General features: G+C 44.9%; 1 protein-coding gene across 5 annotated transcripts in view; it reads left to right on the forward strand.

Moving 5' to 3' along the window:
• LOC147453340 (sterile alpha motif (SAM) domain-containing protein) overlaps positions 1–22,386 on the forward strand; it is a 36,151-nt gene that overhangs the window by 9,213 nt on the left and 4,552 nt on the right. The window lies entirely within an intron of this gene.

Here is a 22,386-nt window from a genome sequence, read left to right on the forward strand (position 1 = left end):
TGACGACGAAGTCGACCTAAGGGTTGAAATCTGCAATCTTCCTACTGCTGTCCAAAAACGCTATGGGCTGAAAAATCTGCTGCGGGTCCAAAAACGCTGATTTTTGGGGCTGTTTCTGTGGGTCTTTGTCGCCGAAATCTTGCAGGTTTAGGGCTGAAAACCGATGGTCGTACCGGGCTGAATCTGCTACTTCTTTATGGGCTGAATCTGCTACTCTTCTATTGCTGAAAGTCGGCGAAGGCTGAAATCTGCAAATGCGGAGATCTTCAAAAACGCTAGGGCTACTGATGGCAAAAACGCTAGCTTGTCTGTGACTTCTTCTGGCGATGAAGGCTGATGCAAAACGCTAGTGTTTGAACTTGCTGGCGATGGTGTAGATCTTGAAAACGCTAGGCCATGGCTGATGCAAAACGCCAGGTTGGTGCAGTTTCCAAAAACGCTAGTGGAAGGGGATGCTGCTTCTTCTTGCTTGGAGGGGGGAACCGCCAAGGTCTTGTTGAGAAGTTGCCTGTTGAGCTTGGCTCCTATTGCCTCTTTTGCCAAATAGTGCTAGTCTTGGTTTGCTTATATACAAACTTACTCAATTTGCCCTACCTACTTTCCAACAAAAGTCACTTAAAAATAATAAGTAAAAAATATCAAAAATAGGTAAAATAGGCTAAATGCAATGGAAAATTCCCCTGAAGGATTCTGATGGATTCTGATGGGAATGCTTATGATTATGCTGTGTGCAACCAGAGGATATGCATCTACACTAAGTGACTGGGCATGCACGGTCTACGAAGACTCACAAAAGTGCCAGATCACTTCCTATTCTAGACTGACTGGATTGATTGAACCTTGATCATGCTATAGCTTGTCTACGGACACATAGGGTTGGATGTGTCGCGTGACATCCCCTCCTTTTCAAAGTGAGGTATTGATACCGAACTTTATGGCGTCGAGGTAGATCGCCAATAGCATCCGGAATCTTGGAAGGGACTCTTCGCCGGCCCACTCTGTTGTGTGGGTCGTGCGGTATATGAACTTCAGAAAGGTCTGCAACGCTTGCTTCTTTGGGCCGCACCGAAAGCGACACAAAGTCTTCTGTGGCTCCTTCGATGCTTCAACTTCGTCAAGTGTCATGCTTCTTTCTTCTTCAAGAATCTCCATGGTTCTCAATTCCTGAAACCATTTCCAACACAAAAACATGAACATACCCATTCCATGTAAAGTGACTGGAAAAAATCTTGTCGTTTTAAAAGACCGTGCATGCAATGTAGATGAACCAATAGATGGAGTTCCAAACCGTTTACCACACACACGCAAACAATGAGATTGAATCTTTCTCTTATGATCTAGAGCAATCAACTGTGGCAATTCACAACGGAAATGCCCATGCTTGGTGCTCATACTTTCATGTGTTCTTTCTTCAACTGTGTCATGCCAAGGAAGAGACATGGAATGTGACGTCCTTGAATGTATACTTTTCAGCTTTTCATGAAAAATCCGCATAGATTTGTGCTCATTCATGTGTGAAAAGTGCTCAACGTACGATATGTCATGCCTAGGAAAAGGGATTACATAAAGACACTGACTAAAATACAGGAAAGGATCACGAATGAAACACTCGAACAATGCGTGTTGACGAATCATTCGAACACATAGTACTTCTTGTAAGGGTTCTTTGGACCTAGGCTCGAGAGCCAAGATCGATTCTTCGTGAATGAGCGAATCGTCCTGTGGGGGTTCGTTGGACCTCGACTTGAAAGCCAAGATCGGTTCTTCGTGATTGATCGAATCTACAACGATGTTAGCTTCGCTAGCAAAAGCATCCACTAACACATCATCCTTGTGAACAATCACATCATCTTCATGCAACTCATCATGCTTGTGAGAAATCACATCTTGATCATGCAAATCATCATGCTTGTGAGAAATCACATCTTGATCATGCAAATCATCATGCTTATCAGTGTCAATCAAATCATTTTGCAAATCATTGTCATTTAAATCATCATGCTTCTCATAATCATGCTTCTCATAATCATGCAAATCCTGTGTGTCATGCTTGGGAGAAGAAGAGATTGGGAGAGTCTCCTTCTCATGAATCCGTTCAATCTTGTTCTGCATATTAGCAATGAGAGATGGAGAATGAACAATGTCCTCTCCATGAATGACAATGGGAGAATCACTTTTGGCATTGAGAGTGAAAGTGTTAGCCTCCCTATCAATGAGAGGTTAACATCACGAAACCATCGAATGCCCAAAATCATCACATCTTGAGAGAGGAGACACAACAAATCTTCTAGTGAAGGCAGCTTGTTGAATTGCAAACAACACACCAAGGCACTTCTCTGTGATGAGAGCGTCCTTACCGGGAACAAAGCCAGAGACCTCGAGAGGAGATCTCTGACTAACTTCTAGGCGGGCTCTCTCAACAAGAGAGAGACTGATCACATCATGTATACTACCTGGGTCAAACAATATGACAAAACGCTGCCCCGACACTTGACCATAACATTCAATGGGATGGTCAAGAGAAACTTGAGGCACACTCGTGTTATCATTAATTGCATTGACAGAGGAAGTGGGTTCTGTGGGTTCTTTAGATTCATTCGATTCAAGCTTAGGACATGTTCTTTTTATGTGACCCTTAATGTGACAATGAAAACAACGACCTTCCTTAGAATAAGTGCTTTGCTCTTCCGACGTGATGTATCTTCCTACAATTCCTTGTGCTACCTTTTCATCTGGAGTAAGCTTAGGTTTAGCAATTGTGTTAGCCTTACCCTTAGATTCATTGGAAGAATTCTTTTTTGAGAGATTGTTGGAAGATTGGTTAGAAGAGTTACTATTCTTAGCATTCTTACTGTTCTTACCATTCTGAGGGTTCTGAGAAGTTTGCGAGGTACTTGTGGAAGTCTTGTTCTCCTTAGGCTTTCCCTTGTTGTGCTTCATCTCTTGCGCGAGAGCAATCGCTACTGTCTTGTTGAGATCGATTGGATCGAGCATCTCGCCATCGTACTTGATATACTTGTCCAATCTATAAAGGAATGCCTCTTTGCGTTCATCATCCGACTTGCGTAATTGGGTACCTAGCTGCAAAACACGATTAGAAAAAGACATAACCGGCATACCATTTTGCTTGAGAGCGCGCCAATTGTCCTTCAATCGTGCGAGGTACTGAGGTGGCATAAACCGCACCTTGAGCTTGTCTTGGAAATCAGCCCAATTGAAGGAAAGCGGCGTGAGTTCGTCGGCTTCTTCTAGGTGCGCGGCTAACTGTGCCTCTTGCCATGCGTGGTACCAATTAATGGCATCACCGGCAAGGTACATGGATGCCGTCAAAACTTTGCTATTTTCTGTCTTCTTAGTTGTCGCAGAATAAGCATTAAATTGATGCAACCAAGAATGAATAACCGTAGCATCCATCTTACCATCATACCTACTGAAAGTCAACTTCTCTGTGACTGGATGGTTTGAATCCGCATTGTGGCTTGCGCCACTTGAGGAACTCCCACGATCTTTGGTTGGTTCGGACTTCGAGGCAAGCACTTGTCGAACCAATTCTTGAGTGCATAGTTCTCTTTGAGCCTCATGCTCGATCTCCAAGGCCACTCTTTGAGCTTCACGCTCGGCCTTTCTTTTTGCTTTTCTTTCGTTTCGTGTATCGCGCTCGCGTTATAAAGCAATGCGATTTTCTTCTTGTTGTGCCAACGCAATTCGATTCGCTTCTTGTTGTTGGGCCATCATGTTCATGCGAGTCTCTTCTTGTTTGGCCATCATGTCCATCATCTGCTTGACCATTGCCTCCATAGGGTTTGGTACACTTTGTGGCGTAGATGGCGCAGGGGGAGGGTCGGAAAAATCTCTTGGTGGGGAAAATTCTTTGTCGCCTCTCTCATGCGCATCACCTGTATGCGATGTATCCATTCCGCTTCGGGTGACGACCATGCACTATGATCTTTGGTTCTTAAGTTCACGAGAAACTTGGGTTCTTGAGGGTCTTGGGTTCTTGGGTTCTTGAGGGTCTTGAGGTTTTCTTTCGCTTGCAAACCGTGTTTGAGAAGGATCTTCTCTTCACCCGAGTTCTACTCTTTTCCGTGGGCGCATCCCTTGGCGGTCTTGGGCTCACACCAAGGTTGCTTTTTTCTACCTCACGTCGATTGGCCAGCCGCTAAGTGGACGGTCCGCTCTCAATGAGTGAAAAGAGACACAAGGGGAGGTTGGACAAGCCCTTCTTTCTTGGGATTCCTGTCACTCTTCAAAAACAAGATTAGGAATCGACACGTCCAAGCGAACTTGGGTTCGTGCGACCGCAACAAGCAAAAAAAATTCTTGTGGTTCTTTCCTTGAGTGATACAGAACACTGCCAAAGCTCTTGTACCAATGTTAGGTGCAGCGGAATGAATGTTTGCGCTTTGCTCAAGATGAGTGCTCCGAACTGTGCTCAAGGTTCCTTTTGTTCTTATGGAAGGGAGAGCCTTCCGTTCTCAATGAGAAAGTGCTATGATCACAAACAAAGTGAATGGACACTGTGCGTGCAAGTGTATGAGACTGAGAGATAGAGAGAGAAGAGAATACGACACCAGAGACGTAAAACCCTCCTCCAAAGGCCCCACTCTCGTTGGCGAGAGTGGTCTACTTATGATTGCACAATCTGGTACAAATGGTATGCATGAGATGGATGCAAGTTTAGGCTATGACGACGATGACGACTGTGATGACGAAGTCGACCTAAGGGCTGAAATCTGCAATCTTCCTACTGCTGTCCAAAAATGCTATGGGCTGAAATCTGTTGTGGGTCCAAAAACGTTGATTTTTGGGGCTGTTTCTGTGGGTCTTTGTCGCTGAAATCCTGCAGGTTTAGGGCTGAAAACTGAGGTCTCTTAAGGCTGAAAATTGATGGTCTTATTGGGCTGAATCTGCTACTTTTTTATGGGCTGAATCTGCTACTCGTCTATTGCTGAAAGTCGGCGAAGGCTGAAATCTGCAAATGCGGAGATCTGCAAAAACGCTAGGGCTGCTGATGGCAAAAACGCTAGCTTGTCTGTGACTTCTTCTGGCGATGAAGGCTGATGCAAAATGCTAGTGTTTGAACTTGTTGGCGATGGTGTAGATCTTGAAAACGCTAGGTCATGGCTGATGCAAAACGCCAGGCTGGTGCAGTTTCGAAAAACGCTAGTGGAAGGGGATGTTACTTCTTCTTGCTTGGAGGGGGAAACCGCCAAGGTCTTGTTGAGAAGTTGCTTGCTGAGCTTGGCTCCTGTTGCCTCTTCTGCCAAATAGTGCTAGTCTTGGTTTGCTTATATACAAACTTACTCAATTTGCCCTACCTACTTTCCAACAAAAGTCACTTAAAAATAATAAGTGAAAAATGTCAAAAATAGGTAAAATAGGCTAAATGCACTGGAAAATTCCCCTGAAGGATTCTGATGGGAATGCTTATGATCATGTTGTGTGCAACCAGAGGATATGTATCTACACTAAGTGACTGGGCATGCACGATCTACGAAGACTCACAAGAGTGCCAGATCACTTCCTATTCTAGACTGATTGGACTGACTGAACCCTGATCATGCTGTAGCTTGTCCACGAACACATAGGGTTGGATGTGTCACGTGACAACTCAATAATTGTCTCGGCACAGTTGGAGTCGTCAAGGGAGATGAAGATGCTTTGTTTGGCCTTGGAATGCAAAGCCAAGGGTAAATGTAGGAGCTCACAAGAGGACAAAGGCAAAGGTAAGCTTGACAAAGATAACGAGGATATCCGATAAAAATCCGATTTGGGAGATCGGCATGGCACATGTCGTGGCAGCCACATTAGCCATGATGCCAGATTTCTAGTTAGGTGCCGGTGATGCAACATGTTTTAGCCAGAGAGAGGCTTGTCACGTGCACATTTAACCCTATGTGTACGTAGACAAGCTACTTCATGTCTAGGGTTCAAGTCAGCTTAGGAAGTGTTCTGGCACCTTTGTGAGTCTGTTCGTAGGCCCTGCATGTCCAGGCACTCAGAGTTGTTGCATTTCCTCTGGTTGCACACAACATGATCATCAGATTACAGTCAGTACCCATCAGGAGCATTCTACAGTGCACAGAACCCATTTTTCCTATTTTAGCCGTTTTTCACTAATTATTAATAAGTGACTATGTTGGGAAACTGGGTAGGGCAACTTTGGCAAGTTAATATATAAGAAAGCTAGCGCTAGCACTTTCTGGTAGAAGAGGCAGGAGGGGACTAAGTGTCTGGCAATGCATCTTCTCAGCAAGACCCTCGGTGGAACAACCTAGCGTTTTTAACCATCAAGAACAGTCTAGCGTTTTTAGCATTTGCAGATCAGCCCCAGCGTTTGGGAAGTTGCAGATCAACCTGGCGACAATAGATTCTCTAGCGTTTTGCAGCAGATATCAACATCAGCCCTAGCGTTTTTGGAACAACAAATCAGCCTAGCGTTTTGTAGTTCCTTGACGATAGAACCACTTTCTGCATCAATGTTTTGCATTTTCAGCAGTTAGGATCTGTACCGCCGCCCCTAAACCTCGCAGATCTCACCTTCCCGTAGTAGATCCTCGCCGCACGGTCAGATCAGCCAGCATTTGCAGGTTCAGCCCGCTATTCGCAGATTTCAGCATTTGCATTTCAGCGCATCATCATCGCGTCGTCATCATCGCCGTTGTCGCCGACATAGAGTCAGAATTCAGCAAATAGCAGATTTGCAGATTTCAGCCCCTAATGTTTTCAGATTTCAGCCCGTCTCGTCGTTGTCATCATCGTCGTCAACATCGTCGACAAGTCCATTGCATTAGACCATTGTACGAGATTTGTGCAATCAATAGCATAGACCTCTCTCGCCATAGAGAGTGGGGCCCTTGGAAGAGGGTTTGACAACATTCTGGTGTCGTATTCTTCTCTCTCTATCTCTCAGTCTCAGCAACTTCATTCACAGTGTTTACCACTTTGTTTGTGATCATTTGCACTCTCTCAGTAAAGCCACGGAAGGCTCTCCCTTCCGTAAGTAAAAGGAACCCTTGAGCATAGTTCGGAGCACTCATCTTGAGCAAAGTTCAACATTCACTTCCGTTGCACCTGACATTGGTATCAGAGCTTTGTCAGTGTTCTGTGTCACGCAAGGAAAGAACCACAAGAATTTGTTTTTGCTTGTTGCGGTCGCACGTAACCCAAGTCAACTTGGGTGTGTCGATTCCTAATCGTGTTTTTGAAGAGTGACAGGAAACCCAAGAAAGAAGGGCTTGTCCAGCCTCCCCTTTGCTCCTCTTTTCACTCATTGAGAGCGGACCGTGCACTTAGCGGCCGGCCAATCGACGTGAGGTGGGAAACAACAACCTTGGTGTGAGTGCAAGGCCGCCAAGGGATGCACCCGAGGAAAAGAGAAGAGCTCAGGTTCTAAGGTGCAGCGGAAGTGAATGTTGAACTTTGCTCAAGATGAGTGCTCCGAACTGTGCTCAAGGGTTCCTTTTACACACGGAAGGGAGAGCCTTCCGTTCCTTTAGTGAGAGAGTGCAAATGATCACAAACAAAGTGGTAAACATTGAGTGAAGGTGCTGAGATTGACAGATAGAGAGAGAAAATACGATACCAGAATGTTGTCAAACCCTCCTCCGAAGGCCCCACTTTCTATGGCGAGAGCAATCCATTGCTATTGATTGCACAAATCTGATACAAGGTTTTGATGCTGTGAGCTGATTTCACTGCTACAAAAATGTTGGTTTGACTGCTCCAAAATGTTGTGAAGGGCTGTTGAAAAACGTTGGGTTTATCTGTTGGGAAACGCTAGGTCTAGCTGCTGAAAAACGCTAGGTTGTGGAGGTTCTTGCTTGAGAAGGGAGGTTGGAGAGCCTGCTGCAAGTGTTTGCCTCTGCTTTCTTTTCTTCTTCTGCTTCCACTAAGTGACTGCCAGTTTCCTTATATATTAACTTAACAAATTTGCCCTACCCAGTTTCCCAACAAAGTCACTTATTAATAATAAGCGAAAAATGGCTAAAATAGGGAAAATAGGTTCTGTGCACTGTAAAATGCTCCTAATGGATCTGATGGTAATGCTGATAATCATGCTATGTGCAACCAAAGGGTATGCATCTACTCTAAGTGTATGGACATGCACGGTCTTCGAACAGACTCACAAAAGTGCTAGAACACTTCCTAAGCTAGGCTAACTGAACCCTTGTCATGAAGTAGCTTGTCCACATGCACATAGGGTTAGATGTGCACGTGACATCCCCTCTTTTTTAAGTGAGGTACTGATACCGATCTGCATGGCTTCCTTGTAGGCTACCAACATCTCGGGATAATCTTTGAAAACTCTTCATTGACCCACACTGCTTCGTGGGTTCCTCGATCCTTGAACTTCAAAAAGTATTGCCCCAACGTTTCTTGGCGTTTCCAGTTGCAAATCAAGCCTAACGTTCTATAGTTGCCCGATGCTAGATCAGCCAAGACCTTGAGCGTTTTCAATTTTCAGCACTTAGCCTTTGCAGATTTAGCCCCTAGCCTCGCAGATCTCACCTATCCGCAGCAGATCCTCATCGTACAGTCGAGTCAACCAGCATTTACAATTTGAGCCCGTTGTTTTCAGAGCATCTGCATTTTCAGCGCATCGTCGTCGAGTCGTCGCATCACCATCCTTGCTGACATAGTGTCAGTGTCAGTAGAAAGTCAGCATTTTCCAGATTTCAGAACTTCAGCCCTAGCGTTTTCAGTTTTCAGCCCGTCCTCGTCGTCGTCATCATTGTCGTCGACATCGTCGGCAAGTCCATTGCATCTAGACCATTGTACTAGATTTGTGCAATCTATGGCAAGTCCATTGCATCTAGATCATTATACCAGATTTGTGCAATCTATAGCATCGAGCTCTCTCGCCATAGAGAGGGGGGCCCTTGGAAGAGGGTTTGAGAACTGTCTGGCGTCATATTCTTCTCTCTCTCTTTCTATCAGTCTCAACACTTTCATTCACAGTAGCATTCTGTAAGGTACAGCGGAGTGAATGTTGTTCTTTCTCAAGATGAGTGCTCCGTACTGTGCTCAAGGTTCCTTTTGTTCTTATGGAAGGGAGAGCCTTCCGTTCTTAATGAGAGAGTGTAATGATCACAAACAAGTGAATGGACACTGTGCGTGAAAGTGTATGAGACTGAGAGATAGAGAGAGAAGAGAATACGACACCAAAGACGTTGTAAAACCCTCCTCCGAAGGTCCCACTCTCGTTGGCGAGAGTGGTCTACTATTGATTGCACAATCTGGTACAATGGCTGAATGCAAATCTAAGGGACGATGTCGATGTCGGCGGAGTGGATGACGAAGACGAGACTATGGCTGAGAATCGAGTTCTTGATGAATCTGCAAGGATTCGAAGCTATCGGCTGATCTGCTATTGTTGTGCTTGCTAAAGGGTTGTTGAAATTGTTGATGCAAAAACGCTGAAATGCTACTCTTGCATCGGCTGAATTTGCCTTGCTGAAAACGCAGGTTCTTATGGCTTGCAAAATCTAGCTTGCTCTGCATGGAAGAAACTTTGATTGGCTGGTTGAAAGCTGCTCCAAAAACGCTGGATAGGCTGGCTGCTGTAGCGTTGATTTTGTTGCTGAAATTCACTGTCGTACTGATGTCCCAAAATGCAGCTATGGCTGGAAACAAAACGTTGGATAGCTGGGTTCAAAACGCTGAGAGGTTGCTATCGTTGCTGGCTGAAATCGCCCAAGGCAATGGTGAGGGTCGTCTTGCTGAGAAGTGTCTCCAGAGGGCCTGTTGCACGTGAATGCCTGATGCTCTCCTTCTTTTGCCAATTAGTGCTAGCCTAGGTTTGCTTATATACAAACTTACTCAATTTGCCCTACCTACTTTCCAACAAAAGTCACTTAAATTAATAAGTGAAAAATGTCAAAAATAGGAGAAATAGGTCAAATACACTTGGATAATTCTCTTGAAGGATTCTGATGGATTCTGATGGGAATGCTTATGATCATGCTGTGTGCAACCAAAGGATATGCATCTACACTAAGTGTCTGGGCATGCACGGTCTGCAAATAGACTCACAAAAGTGCCTGAACACTTGCTAATCTAGATTGATTGGACTGACGGAACCCTTGTTATGTTGTAGCTTGTCCACGGACACATAGGGTTGGATGTGTCACGCGACATCCCCTCCTTTTCAAAGTGAGGTATTGGTACCGAACTGTATGGCGTCGAGGGAGATCGCCAATAGCATCCGGAATCCTGGAAGGGACTCTTCGCTGGTCCACTCTGATGTGTGGGTCGTGCGGTACTTGAACTTCATAAAGGTCTGCAACGCTTGCTTCTTTGGGCCGCACCGTAAGCAACATAAAGTCTTCTGTGACTTCTTCAATGCTTCAACTTTGTCGAGAGTCATGCTTCTTTCTTCTTCAAGAATCTCCATGACTGAAAATTCCTGAAACCATTTTCAACACAAAACCATGAACATACCTATTCCATGTAAAGTGAGTGGAAAAAATCCTGTCGTCCTAATAGACTGTGCATGCAATGTAGATGAACAAAGAGACGGAGTGCCAAACCGTTCACCACACACATGCAAACAATGAGATCAAATCTTTCTCTTCTGATCTAAAGCAATCAACTGTGGCAATTCACAACGGAAATGCCCATGCTTGGTGCTTATACTGTCATGTGCTCTTTCTACAACTGTGTCGTGCCATGGAATGTGACTTCCTTGAATGCAAACTTTTCAGCTTTTCATGAACAATCCGCATACATTCGTGCTCATTCATGAGTGAAACGTGCTCAACGTACAATATGTCATGCCTAGGAAAAGGGATCACATAAAGAGCTGACGAAAATACAAGAAACGATCACGAATGAAACACTTGAACAATGCGTGCATATGAATTATGCGAACACATAATACTTCCTGTGAGGGTTCTCGGGATTGAGGCTCGAGAGCCAAGATCGGTTCTTCCCGATTGAACGAATCTGCAACGAGGTTAGCGTTGCTTTAAAAAGCATCCACTAACTCATCATCCTTGTGAACAATCACGTCATCTTCATGCAAATCATCATGCTTGTGAGAAATCACATCTTGATCATGCAAATCATCATGCTTATCAGTGCCATCTAAATCATCATGCTCATCATTATCATCCAAATCATCATGCGTATCATCATGCAAATCCTGTGTGTCATGCTTTGGAGAAGAAGAGACTGAGAGAGTCCCTTTTTCCTGAATCCGTTCAATCTTTGCCTGCACATTTGCAATGAGAGAGGGAGAATGAATAACTTGCTCTCCACGAATGACAATGGAAGAGTCACTTTTGGCATTGAAAGTGAACGTATTTTCCGCCCAATCAATGAGAGGGTTATGCTCACGAAACCATCGAATGCTGTCATAATAATCAATATCTAATTCTCCTAAATGATTTTCTCATATTAAACTGATCATTTAATGTGGGGAAGTGCCAAGGGAGAAAAAGCTAGAATATTGGTTAAGTTAGCAGACCGGCCACAGTAGGGATCCAAAGGAGGGAAAATAGGGATCCAAAGGGGGGGCCATCTGCAAAAGAGCCATGTGAAACAATGGGCCAAAAAGACCCTAAGGTTCAGCCCATTAAGACTTCCAAAATGCTAAGGTTCCAAAATTCAAAGGTTGTGTCCAAAGGTCAACCCTAGGGAAAATTGGATGCTTAGTGTGTGCCCAATAAGTCTTTGCATATCCCTACATGGGAGGGGGCGAGCCCCAAAGCTAGGGGATGAGAGAGAAAGCCACACACACACACACAGGCTCCCTTTACACAAAGGGAATGAGGGACACATGTCAGCTCCCTAGGCCAGATGCCCACAAGGTGTGCCCAATTCCTATTGGAAGACCCTTGAAGTGGACCAATGAGAATTAAGCTAGAGTAAATCTAGTCTAATTAATTTAAAAACATTTAATAAAAGAAACCAATAAGAATTAAGTGTCCTAGAAGACTATTGGGCAGTCTCCCAAGGGGTCCAATGAGCATTCAGGAGCCCCATGGCTTGCCTGATTCCTATTGGCCAGGAGGCAAAGGGGTCCAATGAGAGTTTAGTTTAATTATTTAATTACCTAAAGCTCTCACAAAAGGGGAAAGGAGGACACATGTCAGAAGGCTATCACTTATGCTGCTTAATCCCTATTGGCTTGACCTGGGGAGGTCCAATGAGGCAAAAGCCAGACTAATTTAGCAGCTAGGGCTCGCCCAAGAGAGGGGGGGGGCTGATTTTTGCTTGGCATGAACACACACACTCACACACTTGACCATGTGTGAAGGGAAAATACTCTATCTCCTCCCAAGCTTTAATGGAGAGCTCATCACCTACTCCAAGCTTGTGAGATAGAAGCCTACATCAACACTCTCTTGGCATGTGGATGCAAATCCAACCAAGAGCCAAGCTTCAATGCATGCTCATCTTCTCTACCAAGCTAATTACTAAGCTAAGCTATGCTAATATGAGTGATTATGTGAGGAGATGTACTTCTTTCTCGTAAGATACTTCTTTTTCTTCTCAATCTACTCTCATACCCTGCTAGCTCTCACCATCTTCGAAGGTGTGTGAGGTCTTGGGTCTGAGAACGGGGATAATTCAAGTTGTGTTTGATTAAGTGTTTTGCTTGGTGTACGAAGCTTCCATCTTCATTGCACTAGCTAGTCTTGAAGGAACACAAAGAATTGTATTGTACACTGTCTCTCTTGATGGGAGAAACCATAATACAAAGCCTTTTGGAGGGGCGACCGGCTCCATGCAAATCCGGTCCTCGACTGTTGTCAATAGCTTAATTGCTCTCTCTTTTGAAAGTATTGTCGATGCTATCTAACTAGGTGTTATGCTTTTTGTTGCTCTCTCCACCCAAGCACTCTTGTAATTCTCACTAAGAATCAACTCTAATGAAATGCCCACTATGTTCATGCTAAATTCCGCTACACAAAAGATTTTAGGCCATTAAATGTTACATTGGTATCAGAGCTCAAGGTTTCTCTTTTCTTGCTCAAGAAGGGAGGTCCTCAAGCTAGCTACAAATGGTTGGTATTATTAATTGCCTGTGAGTAAGTAGAATAGGGATTTTTCAGCCTTGCAGTGCGCCTGCCTTTGTGCAGTTAACGGGGCATCACCGTCGAGAGCTATGGTCTTAATAGTGGAGTCCTACGGGGCTTGCCTACGGCTTAACCACTATTGAGCTATTAGAAGCTTGACAGGAGCCGGTGCTGTTTTGGTGTCGAAAGACCCTCTCTTCTATTCCTTGCAATTAATGGTATTCGAGCCGCGGGTACAGTAGCTTGAGTGCTTTTTCTAAAGGGGTAAAGAGGAGTAGCAACTAGGGCTTGAAGTGCCAAAGTACACCTAAAAAGTTTACACCTAAAAGTTGTTAGAATGGCTGACAATATTAAAGAGAGTGAAATTAATGTTGATAACTTTGATTTTGCTCATGAGCAAGCTACTAATGATGCTTCAATGCTTGTTAATTATCTTGTTTCTAGGCTTCAACAAGCCATGGGCAATCCATCTCTCCAAAGTGAAGTGCAACGGCAGCTCCGTGCTCACGGGATTCTCCAAGCTCATCACCATGACGAGAGAATACCTAGGAAGCCTCCTTGTGAGACTACCAAAAGAGGTCTCTCTCCGATTCGGGAAGAAGAAGAGAATCCATATGAAGGGCTCAAGAACTTACTTCTTGATGATGCATCTCCTTCCCAAAGGAGAACTCAAGAGCCCCCACCGAAGGAACGAGAAAGAAGCGAGTCTCCCGCCACCTCGGCGGAGATGGCTCCACGAAGACGGCGGGCTAAACGCTCTCCATCACCACCAAAGCGGAGAAGACCATCACACTCTTCTCCACGCCATAATTCAAAGAGGGATGATAAAAAGCAAGAGAAGAAAAAGGCGAGAAAGAGGACACCCTCTTCTCCACCTTCTTCATCCTCTTCCTCTTATGAAAGCTATGGTGAAGACGACAAAGATCAAGACAAGAAAAAGGCGAGAAAGAGGTCACCCTCTTCTCCACCTTCTTCAAATTCTTCATCTTCTGAAGAAAGTGATGGTGCAACTTTTGAACCATAAAAAAGAAGAGGCCATAGGAAATCCTATGCCGCATGGAAGAGGTCGTCCAAGCTGAAGAAATTCAAAGAGGGAGGGAAGAGCATCTCTTTCCTTACCTATGATGGCACCTTCGGTGCTACAGACAAAGTTTTGGCCTTTATCCAGCAATTCGATGCGGCGTTTGGAGATGAGGGCTTCACGGAGTCCTCTAAGCTACGCCATGTAGCTATGCACTTTCAAAAGTCCGCCAGACAATGGTGGTCTAGCCTACGAGCCAACGGTGAAGCTCCACGAACATGGAAGGCTTTAAGAGCTTCCATTATGAAGCAGTTTTTGGCCACCGATGCCAAAGACAAAGTACTCACCGAATGGCGAAGCTTAAAGCTCTCTCCCAATGAATCCATCCACAAATATGTAGACAAGTTTTGGGACCTACAACTCAAAGCCACTGTCTTCAAAAAGTTGGATTTTGGAGAGCAAAAGCAACAATTTTGTGCGGGCTTAACCGAAGAAATGGCGGAGTATGTCAACTCCCAAAGGCCACGTACCATATCGGCGGTAATACACCATACTATGGTGGCCTCGCGAATCAATTTCCAAACGGGGGGTAAAAGAAATAATAAGCCCCCGGAAAACAAAGGCTCCAATGAGCCTAAGGGGAAGGAAAATGTCCAAAAGTCTCCTAAGGGCAATTCCAACAAAGCTAAAGAGAAGGGAGTTTACAAAGGAAAGAATAAACTCTCTCCTGAAGAGCTTGAGCGTTATCGTAAAGATAACCGGTGTTTCAAGTGCGGCGAACAAGGGCATGCGTACCGCGCTTGTCCCCAAAAGAACAACCGCCAAGATCCTCCTAGAGCTTCTTTGGTTGAAATCCAAGAGGAGGAGATTCACCAAACTCACCACAAAGGATCTCCTCTATGCCATGCTTGGGGAAAGGTAAGAGAACATGATGCTTTTATTCTCTTTGACCCTGGTTCTACTCACAATTTTATATCTATGGAGTTAGCCACCAAGCTAGGCATACAATCCTACGAGATGGGAGATATCCTACCCGCAGACAGTGCCTTCAAGGGGCAAGAAGCTTCAATCACTCCCTTAATCGGGAAATTGAGGCTTCATGTTCAAGGCTATGTGGACAAAGAGGACTTCTTTATCTCTCCTCTCAAGCATGAGGATGTAATCCTAGGGGCACCATGGTTTGACCGTCTGGCTGCCCATGTTAAATTTCCTGAAAGGAGAATCTCCTTTAAGTTCAGGGAAAAGGACATGTATATAGATGCTAGGGAGATGGGTAACACCATCCCCATTGTACATACACCAGCTTTCAACAAGTCAATAAAGAGCTCTATTTCCGTGTACATGATTTTTGTTAAAGATTCTCAAAATGAACCTAATGCTTTAGCAAAAGAAAATAAAAGCAACCAAAAGGAATTAGAGTTATCCAATTTTCTCAATGGGTTTCAAGATGTCTTTATTGACGACATCCCTTGTGAGCTACCTCCTAAACGAGGTAATGACGACCATGCAATTGAACTTCTTCCAGGAAGTTCACCGCCTAACAAACCTCCTTATAGAGTTTCTCAAGCTCAACAAGAGGAGATTATGCGGCAAGTGCATGAGTTAATTGAGAAGGGCATGGTTAGGCCTAGCTCATCTCCATTTTGCTCACCTGTGCTATTAGTGCAAAAGAAAGACGGCACATATCGTATGTGTGTCGACTATAGAGCACTAAATAGGATCACTATCAAGAATAGGTTTCCCGTTCCACGGGTAGAAGACCTATTTGATAAGCTACAAGGATCGACCTACTTCAGTAGGATTGACCTAAAAAGTGGCTATCATCAAATAAGGATAGTTGATCAAGACATTGTAAAGACCGCATTTCGTACTACATTTGGTCTTTACGAATACATTGTCATGCCTTTTGGCTTGACTAATGCACCAGCCACATTTAACCGCTTGATGGAGAAGCTGTTCAGACCTCATCGAACCTTCACTGGAGTGTTCTTTGATGATATTATCATCTACTCTAATTCATTAGAGGAACACAAGCAACACCTCCAGGTAATATTTCAAGTTTTAAGAGAGAATAAACTTTATGTTAATCGAAAGAAAAGTGAATTTTTCTTGCAAGAGATTCAATATTTAGGTCACATTAAATCTCAAGATGGAATCCAAATGGATCCATCCAAGTTAGAGGTAATAAAAGGATGGCCTAAACCAAGGAATCTTCATGAACTAAGAAGCTTTATAGGTATGTGTGCATACTATAGACGCTTCATAGAAAAGTTCTCACAAATTGCGGGACCATTACATGACCTAACAAAGAAAAATGTTAGGTATATGTGGTCTGCTAAGGAGAACAATGCTTTCGAAAAGCTTAAAGAAAAGCTTATCTCTCAACCTGTGCTTACACTACCGGATCTCTCAAAACCATTTGAGGTCCAATGTGATGCTTGTGGTGATTGCCTTGGGGCTGTTTTGCTCCAAGAAGGGCACGCCATAGGCTATGAGAGTCGAAGGCTCGACCCTGTTGAGCAAGCTCTAGGCATATACGAAAAAGAACTCCTTGCAGTTCTACATGCCTTAGACTCATGGAAGCACTATTTATTGGGGACTCCTTTCATTCTGCGAACGGATCACCAAAGTCTTAAGTACTTCATGACGCAGACCAAGCTCTCCGACAAACAAATGAGGTGGGCAAATTTCCTTTCGCAATTTCATTTTCATATTGCTCACATTGCTGGCAAGCATAATCAAGTAGCCGATGCACTCTCAAGACGATGCTAGTCTAGGTTTGCTTATATACAAACTTACTCAATTTGCCCTACCTACTTTCCAACAAAAGTCACTTAAAAATAATAAGTGAAAAATGTCAAAAATAGATAAAATAGGCTAAATGCACTGGAAAATTTCCTTGAAGGATTTTGATGGGAATGCTTATGATCATGCTGTGTGCAACCAAAGGATATGCATCTACACTAAGTGTCTGGGCATGCAATGTCTGCGAACAGACTCACAAAAGTGCCAGATCACTTCTAAATCTAGACTGATTGGACTGATTGAACCCTTGTCGTGCTGTAGCTTGTCCACGGACACATAGGGTTGGATGTGTCACGTGACATCAAGCTTGTCTTGGAAATCAGCCCAATTGAAGGAAAGGGGCGTGAATTCGTTGGGTTCCTCTAGGTGCGCGGCTAACCGTGCCTCTTGCCATGCGTGGTACCAATTGATGGCATCACCGGCAAGGTACACAGCTGCCGTCAAAACCTTGCTATTTCCTGTCTTCTTAGTTGTCGCAAAATAAGTATTAAATTGATGTAACCAACTTGAATAACCGTAGCATCCATCTTACCATTATACTTACTGCAAGTCAACTTTTCTGTGACTGGGTTGTTGGAGTCCGCATCCCGGCTTGCGTCACTTGAGGAACTACCAACATCTTTGGCTGGTTCAGACTTCGAGGCAAGAACTTGTCGAACCAATTCTTGAGTGCGTAGGTCTCTTTGAACCTCTCGATCGGCCTCCAAGGCCACTCGTCTTACTTCGGCTTTCTTCTTTCTTTGTGCTTTTTTGTCTTTTCGTTCATCGCGCTCACGTTCCAAGGCAATGCGAGTCGCTTCTTGTTGTATTGCTTTTCTTTCTTTTCGTTCATCGTGCTTGCGTTCCAAGGCAATGCGAGTCGCTTCTTGTTGTTTTGCTTTTCTTTCTAGTTGTGCCATCACAACGCGATTCGTTTCTTGTTGTTGTGTCAACATCTCCAACATCGACTTGACCATCGCCTCCATAGGATTTGGTACAACTCGTGGCGTAGATGGGGAGGGGGGAGGGTCGGAAAAACCTCCTGGTGGGAAAAATTCTTCGTCGCCTCTCTCATGCTCATCACCTGTATGCGAAGTATCCATTCCGCTTCGGGTGATGACCATGCACTATGATCTTTGGTTCTTAAGTTCACGAGGAACTTGGGTTCTTGCGGGTCTTGAGTTCTTGGGTTCTTGAGGGTCTTCTTTTGCTTGCAATCTGTGTTTGAGAAGGATCTTCTCTTCACCCGAGTTTTGCTCTTTTCTGCAGGCGCACCCGCACCCCTTGGCGGCCTTGCTCTCGCACCAAGGTTACTTTTTCCCACCTCACGTCGATTGGCCGGCCGTTAAGTGCACGGTCCGCTCTCAATGAGTGAAAAGAGGCACAAGGGGAGGCTGGACAAGCTCTTCTTTCCTGGGATTCCTGTCACTCTTCAAGAACACGATTAGGAATCGACACGCCCAAGCGAACTTGGGTTCGTGTGACCTCAACAAGCAAAAAAAAACTTGTGATTCTTGTGGTTCTTTCCTTGAGTGATACAGAACACTGCCAAAGCTCTGATACCAATGTAAGGTGCAACGGAGTGAATGTTGTTCTTTCTCAAGATGAGTGCTCCGTACTGTGCTCAAGGTTCCTTTTGTTCTTATGGAAGGGAGAGAGCCTTTCGTTCTTAATGAGAGAGTGCAATGATCACAAACAAGTGAACGGACATTGTGTGTGAAAGTGTATGAGACTGAGAGATAGAGAGAGAAGAGAATACGACACCAGGGACGTTGTAAAACCCTCCTCCGAAGGGCCCACTCTCGTTGGCGAGAGTGGTCTACTATTGATTGCACAATTTGGTACAATGGCTGAATGCAAATCTAAGGGACGATGTCGATGTCGGCGGAGTGGACGACGAAGACAAGACTATGGCTGAGAACTGAGTTCTTGATGAATTTGCAAGGGTTTGAAGCTATCGGCTGATCTACTACTGTTGTGCTTGCTAAAGGGTCGCTGAAATTGCTGATGCAAAAATGCTGAAATGCTACTCTTGTATCGGCTGAATTTGCCTCGCTGAAAACGCAGGTTCTTATGGCTTGCAAACGTTGACATGCCTGTGCAAAAACGCTAGCCTGCTCTGCATGGAAGAAACGCTGATTGGCTGGTTGAAAGCTGCTCCAAAAACGCTGGATAGGCTGGCTGCTGTAGCACTGATTTTGTTGCTGAAATTCACTGTCGTACTGATGTCCCAAAATGCTGGATAGCTGGGGTCAAAACGCTGAGAGGCTGCTGTCTTTGCTGGCTGAAATCGCCCAAGGCAATGGTGAGGGTCGTCTTGCTGAGAAGTGTCTCCAGAGGGCCTGTTGCACGTGAATGCTTGATGCTCTCCTTCTTCTTCTGCCGATAATTACTAGCCTAGGTTTGCTTATATACAAACTTACTCAATTTGCCCTACCTACTTTCCAACAAAAGTCATTTAAATTAATAAGCGAAAAATGTCAAAAATAGGGAAAATAGGTCAAATACACTGGAAAATTCCCTTGAAGGATTCTGATGGGAATGCTTATGATCATGCTATGTGCAACCAGAGGATATGCATATACACTAAGTGTTTGGGCATGCACGGTCTGCGAACAGACTCACAAAAGTGCCAGAACACTTGCTAATCTAGACTGACTGGATTGACGGAACTCTTGTTATGCTGTGGCTTCTCCACGGACACATAGGGTTGGATGTGTCACGTGACACATTCACTTTGTTTGTGATCATTGCACTCTCTCTCTAAACGACGGAAGGCTCTCCCTTCTGTAAGTAAAAGGAACCCTTGAGCACATTTCGGAGCACTCATCTTGAGCAATACCAACATTCACTTCTGTTGCACTTTACACAGTCAGCATTAGAATTCTAGAAGAAGTATCCAAAGATAGAAGTTTGACAGTTGTGTCTCACTTGTAAGAGAGGGGGATGTCATGTGCGCACTTCACTTGCGCTATGTGGACATGCTTCTGCTAGAGTCTAGCATGCGTCTTAGCTTAGGATGTAGCTTGGTACCTTTGTGAGCCTCTAGCAGGACGTGCATGTCCATAGTTGCATACCCTCTCTTGCACAATACCGCATTTTAGCATGTGCATTTTACCGCGTGTGAACCACCTCGTGTGCTCATTAATTTAATTAGTGACTCTTCACATTCCCAATAATGGGGCTGCTTTATTGCTGCTCGACCTAGCCTTTTCCACCTATTTAAGGGGCCCAATTAGGCGCTAGAGGCAGTAGGAGGACACGGAGATGCAATAGCACCAGTCAGTACCCGCAGGACCCAGGAGATCTCCAGCGTTTTCACTGGCAGTAGTGGTCCAACACAGAATCTACTTCATAGAGATTTGTTTTCTCATGTAGACCAAGATGTGGATATACTACTTGTGTAGGAGGACTATAGACAGTTATCATAGATGTGGCAAGTTGCTACATGGGGATTCTCATACATTTTGGGAAATTGTGATTATCATCCTGCTGGTGGAAGCCATCTCAAAATGGAGCGTTGAATTCGAAAGTGTTGACTAGCTTGCAACACCCCTAGTGCACTGTCGGGTTGTAAAGAGTGCTGGCATCAACCGAAGAATCCAAGCCAAACCTGCTTGCAATGGGGGAGTTCCACAAACAGTGAAGCTGACTTTCGAAAGGGTTGCCACAGGCTGTACATGCTGCCGAGAAGCCGCTGTGTACCAACCAACTCCCAAGTGCAGTAGCTCTATGGGCAACTAGCCATTGCAACATGGTAACTCTTCTCGGCTACCTGCTGTCCCACAACCGCTCTCCCAGAATCCTGCCAAGAACTCTGTTGTGAGGCCCTCCTCCTGCCAGTGACGTGCTGCAGTTGGACAAGCCTCGCTCCCTGTTGCCAGTATGTGTCGTCCCAAACGAGCTATGTACTGGAAAAAAAGAGTCCGTGGGTGATCGACTGAAGAGGAAGGATCTCGCCAGAACCACTCTCCTGGGTCCCACTACACTTGTACTAAAGAGCGGCTCTCCCAAGCCCAAAGCTGCCAATGTCTTGACTCAAGATCTGTCGGGTTGGGATCTATGGCACAAGTCCTCCTAAAGATGCGCACAAGTCGGATCCTCTGAAAATAGCACTATGCAACCTGTGGTGCCTCTGTTGAGACTCAGTGAAGACGACACTCTCCCTGAACCTTGAAAAACATGCAAGGTATTGATTCGGAGCAAGCCCTTACTGCAATGAGGACCTCCAAACGCGTAAAGGTACCCATTCCTTTGGGAGCTGCTGCCTCAAGAGGGGTATGCCACTCAGCAGGTATAGCCTTTGTAATATCTTGACACATGCTTTGGACCCCTCTCATGCCTCCTAGCTAAATGCTCTGAATCTCCTCAGGAAGGCATGAAAACTGTAGCCAGTCATTGAGTGTGGATTGGACCTCTGCCATAGGACCCCAAGAAAGTGAGGCTTGCTACCAACCAAGTGGCCTCGCTGAGTGCTGACCATGGGTTTCCAAACAGGAGGTTGCCTCAAGCGCTCCGCCATGCATGTGGGTTGGTGCTGCTCCATGCAACTCCGCAGCTGCTCCCAATACCTAAGTAGGCTCGTAGCAAAGCAATCCTCCCAATTCTTGGTCAGGCCAATTTTGTGCATCTCTGTAAAAATCCACCTGATGGACGGGCTCCACAGCCCAAATAACATACATAAGTCCCTGGGTGGATTCACTTGAAGCCCACAACCAATCAGGCGTAGGAGCACTGCCAACCCAGAAAGCCACTGTCTTCCTACAGTTTATCAGTGCTCCTGATGCACAACAAAACACCTCAAGAGCTTGCTCACGCCTGTACAGATTGGCCTCCTGGCCCTCCAAGTACATGCCTGAGTCGTTAGTGCCGCTGCAGCTAACAAGAAACTTGACATTTTGAATGCTTTCTATGCCTACCAGCGCTTTGAATCACATTTCAAACATTTTAAATGATGACGGTTTTTTAACGTTTGAAACTACCTCAGAGGTGCACAATTTTCAGGAACTTTTGATATCCTTCTTGCTTTATGATATTGTTCTCATGGTTGACTCGCCAGAGGGCCCATAGAAATGAAATGATATATTAATGTCTTCAAAAGGCCAAAATGACCTATCAGACCAATCCGTTACAAACTGGTGAATTGGATACCATGTTTGGGTACAAAAAAGCGATACTGAAATGAATCTAGAAGTGCTACTAGCTGGATGCATTATGGAGCTAGGCCACAGGATAGAGATTTGTCCGTGAACCTGGACATGACGAATGTTACGAGTTTAAGACTACAGCACAGTGCGTGAGGGCAACAGCACAACATTCACATATGTTCAGAAGTGGTTGAGTATGTAGAGTCCTGCACATATATTGGTGCCCCTTTTGTACGACCCTGTTTCTCTATGCGGGAGGCCCCAGCTTTGAGACTGACACAAGGATATGCAGCCCTTACAGGCTTGGAGCATATGTGCTCATTGGTACAATTTCAGGAGCCACGCAGGAAGCTATGCTTGTTTGATACCTTGGTAACATCCTTATTATTTTGTCTCGTGTCCCCAATCA

The sequence above is a fragment of the Adiantum capillus-veneris genome, chromosome 8 (genome assembly GCF_014529385.1).
Source record: "Adiantum capillus-veneris isolate H3 chromosome 8, ASM1452938v2, whole genome shotgun sequence".
In the NCBI taxonomy this organism is placed as follows: Eukaryota; Viridiplantae; Streptophyta; class Polypodiopsida; order Polypodiales; family Pteridaceae; genus Adiantum; species Adiantum capillus-veneris.